General features: G+C 30.4%; 1 long non-coding RNA gene across 4 annotated transcripts in view; it reads left to right on the plus strand.

Moving 5' to 3' along the window:
- Positions 1-4,582, plus strand: part of LOC106460743 — a 44,944-nt gene that overhangs the window by 4,712 nt on the left and 35,650 nt on the right. For all 4 annotated transcript variants that reach the window (XR_002610834.1, XR_002610835.1, XR_001290899.2 and 1 more), the window contains exon 2: positions 3,380-3,557. This is a non-coding gene — a long non-coding RNA (uncharacterized LOC106460743). The remainder of the gene's footprint in view (positions 1-3,379; positions 3,558-4,582) is intronic.

Here is a 4,582-nt window from a genome sequence, read left to right on the forward strand (position 1 = left end):
CTTAATGTATTTAAAGAAATCCTTGCTGTTAATTTTACATTTTCAGCCAACTTTTTCTCATACATACTTTTTGATGTCCTAATTTCCTGTTTCACCAATTTTTTTGATCTTCTATAATCTTCTAAGTCTCCTGTCATACTGGCTGACAATGTAACTGTTTACTAGCACTTTATATTCCTTTGTGCTGAAGTAATTCAAGTAATGTTCAGCAGTCATTGAATGAGTGAAATGTACAACATAGGAGCATTTCAAAGAATTTATTAATGATATTATGCCTGAAAAAAACTTTCAATGGTTGATTTGTCAAGTAATGTCAGTTTCCTTTGGCTCCATTTTTCAGTATTTTTTTATCACATACTAAAGTATTCATAGATATATCTTAGTTTGGATTAAAATTGGGGATTTAGTCATCTAACTGATGTTTTTTGAATTTGCTGTTTCCTCTTTGACTATTTTGTGTATAGTACAGTACCCTTATGTAAGATTTAATACTGACTTTTAAGCTGTTTGTTCAGGTCATATATATATCAGTGTTTCTAAGTTTACTGTCATTCATTCAATTCATTTGTAGATATAATGATTGCTGTTGTTTTTTTTATCTGATATCTGGTGATTGAATACCTATGAGCATTGAGTACATGACGTAGTGTCACTCAAAATACTCATTTAATTGAAATATTATGATTAAATTGATTAATGTCACAAAAAGAATCAAATAATCAATATTAGTATTTCTGATTATTACTGTTTTCTTATTATTTTGAATTAAATTAAGGTCGTTTGGATTAATCAGGAAATTAATGAACTAATTGAAATTAGTTTTTATGATTATTGATCTTTTCTATTATTCTGACTGCGCAAGTCTCACCTTAGAAAAATCAGTTAGTTTAATGTATCAATTAATGAGCCCAGTGATTAATCAGTTATCAAATTTTACTTACTGCCCATCTTTATTTATCAGCCAGTTTTCCCAAGTATAAGTTGTTATTTTCTGATATTCTGATCTAACTTCTTGGTCATATCACCTGCCTCGACTAATCCGCATCAGACAAAAAGTTCGGAGTAAATTTTCTTGAAAAAAACAAGCTTTTAAGAAGTAGAAGCTTGTTTATCATAGGAATACTTTATTCATTTCAGGTAGATGGATAATACCTACAGATGCTAGAACAGGGGTAGCACAGGATAACATTTAATTAACATATGTACTGTAAAAATAAAATAAGTACTTTGTCAGTGATCTAGCAGTAAAACAAATAGTAGGCTACTATTTGTCTCAAGATTATTTTTCCACACCCTGGTTTACCGGTAAATGTAATGTTCTTGTTTTATGGAAAAACAGTTTATTGGTAAGTGTAATATAACTGTTGTCTGCAAAGACAACTCATCTTTTCCATTTTAATGATCAATTGGCAGTTATTTTGAGAAATACCAGAAAATAGAAGTGTCTGGTATTGTAACATTATAACAGTAGCAAATTTTATATAAATAAAAAATGCAGTTAATAATACAGTCATGTAGTTTAATTACCTGATTCGTTTGATGGAATATTTTGTTATTCATTGTGATAAGAGGGGTGTTGAACAAGACACAGTTTATGAAGTAGAATAGAATGCATAAGATGGGCTTGAAACAGAAAAACCAAATATATTATAGTTTGCATTTGGTTTGTAGATTTATGTGTTTTGGCATGGAAGAGAAACCAAAATCCAGCATATGTTATACAGTAAAATTGTAGCTATTATTAGCCTTAAACTAAAGCTAATAAAATATCTTAAATATGTAGAAAAGCCTGGGGAGGTTTTTGAAAGAAAACTTCAAGAATTTCAGCAGAAAAATCTGTCAGATGTAAACATGCAACTATAACAGTCAAAGCATTGGAGGTAACCATATGCCATCTTGTTGTGAATTGTCAAGGTCAAGAAAGTCACACAATTACAGATTCCCATATTTTTTCAGCAGTGGAAAAGGTGTTTGAAATTATGATTGACAAAATTTCTGCCAGTCATATTATTAGCACTATACTTTAAAACAATGCAGTGAACCATCATGTTGAAAAAATGTCCAATTCTCTGAGATATGGTTAACCTTCAGATTACTGGCTTGTTTTTCATCACATTTATACAGTTGAGGTCCAAATATTGCATCACTTTAAGTAATTCTATGTTTTTACCTGTTACAACACTTGGTATGGAGAGCTTACCAAAACATGTTTGGGTGAAATCTCTTTGTCTTTTATGTTTGTTACATATGGGAATAGAAAGCAAGTTAAGATTTTTTTGTTCAACAAACTGTTGCTGAAATACACAGTAGGAGTAAAAATATTTCAGCTAGTTAAACTTATTTATACAAAAGGAATCCACTAACTGTGCTTGCTGTATTAATGGCACAAAGGCTGTACAATCTTGTTTCAATAGAGTGAAACTGGTGACTGTATCAGAATAGACACTGCATGATTCATCAGGAGTTAATTGAATCTAAGAACAAGGTTGTTAAAGCACAACTTCTAAGTGCATATCACTTTACAAGTACATGTGGAGAAAAGTGCTCGAGAATATGAACAGTTGTGACAGGTACTACATTGCAGGTCCTCTAACATTTGTTTGAACCAAGGGATGAAATTGATTTATTATCCTTGATGCTAAGTACCCTTTGAATCAGCATTTGTACAACCCCATATGATGTGTATAATATTGAGAATTGATTATGTAATAAATTTACATATCACGGTTGGAAGCTTAAAGGCCCCTTTTAACATTAGCAAGACTTGTAACAATTTTCCCAGGAGCTAGCCCATGCATTTTAATAACATTAGAATATCAAGTCTTCTTGTTTTATAAGTTACAATAGATTAGAATATTCCATGAATATATATAGAAAAATGCTAGTATATTGGAAATTCAATAAAGTATTCATCATAAAAACATACAGTAGTACTGTAACTCACTAGCTATAATCCACCTGGACATCTACTGCATGCTAGTTGAGTGCTCTACCAACTGAACTAAAGGGTTAATTCCAAGTAGTTAATAGATAACCCAGTTTTTAACTCAAACTACAACATTTATCTAAGGGTCATCACAGGACAATTAATAGTTGGGCCAGTTTTTTTTAGCAACTCCTGGGCTCAGGATCAAACCTGGGATATTTTGCATACTAGGCAAATAAACCATTAATTAAGCTAAAGAGTTAACCTAATAATTATCACTAATTGATAAGACAAGATTAATACACACCAAAGACCCAACCAATACAGTTTGTAGATAAACTTATAGTAATGTTTTTCTTTTATATTTTTCTATCTATTGTACATTAATAAATATTTTACAGTAAACTAAAATATTTTTCATTTTTATCTTTATCTTTTCATACATTCTAACAGTTGCTTCACCACATCTTTATAATCCCTGCCTGTGAATTGTGAATATTTTAAAAGGTATCGTCATGCTCTCATGCCTTCTTCAGGATCTATAGTTCATCATGTTTCCAATGGAAAGATCTACCCATGCTATTATGGAAGTGAATAGATCTTCAATATCCTTTCACTAAAGAATGTAAAGGTAAGCATAATGCTTCAGTTCCCTGCAGATTTTTAGACTTTGATTTATCATTGTTTGCTTATTCTTATTGAAAGATAATAAATAAATTGTTTTGTATTTTTGAATTACTTTAATGTCACTTTTCGTGCATGACTACAACAAAAATAATAAACCAAGCAGTTGTGTTCTTATATTTCTGCAGTCAAGCTCAATTAAAGCATGCTTTAATTGTTATTGGTTCACTAGTACTTTTAACCAAGTGAAATGAGTATCATTACCCTGATCTGAAGAGTTCCAAATATTACTTGATGTATATTTTTATAAAAACAAATTCTCTTAAAATATTGATCTCCATGATGACATTTTAAGAGAAATTCTTATGTTTCTTAATGTCAAATAAATTTATATGAAAATCTTGATAAGTTTCATTATGCCTGATACTTTGAGAACTCTACAATCTTGAAATTGCACCATATTATAGCTTAAGTATACCAGCTTACCTATAGATAAGGAACAATCTATACTGTTTCTGACATCTACATAGCTGGACTGTACTCTTTTGAAAGCATTGGTTTTGGTAAACATTTAGCTGAAGAATTATTACAGGTACTAATCAGGCTTAATAACCTAGCTTTGAACTATAAAATCAGTTCATTTGGCTAAATTAAAAGCTACATTTTGTAGCATCTACTGGTGATTTTAATGAGTCCTAATTTTGAAGCTTATTTTCACTAAGTAATCTTTATTAAGCATGTGATAACTTTGAGTTTATTATATTACCACTCTCCCTTATTGTTCTAACTCTTATTATAATAATAATAATAATAATAAAGAAATAGCTGATATTGGTTTAATTTCAGCTCTGTATTAAAGATATAAAACTCAGGATTAAATAACTATTCCACAAGTGCTAAATGGTCAAAAATGCCATCATATACTGTAATTAGCTGTGTAGTACTATTAATTCATTGTTCCAAGGTTGTCATCGCCGGGAGTGGTAGTGGGGATAAGCTCCTACTATCTATAAAATGCTCCCAAAAGGCGTG

This window comes from Limulus polyphemus, unplaced genomic scaffold (genome assembly GCF_000517525.1).
Source record: "Limulus polyphemus unplaced genomic scaffold, Limulus_polyphemus-2.1.2 Scaffold827, whole genome shotgun sequence".
Lineage (NCBI taxonomy): Eukaryota > Metazoa > Arthropoda > Merostomata > Xiphosura > Limulidae > Limulus > Limulus polyphemus.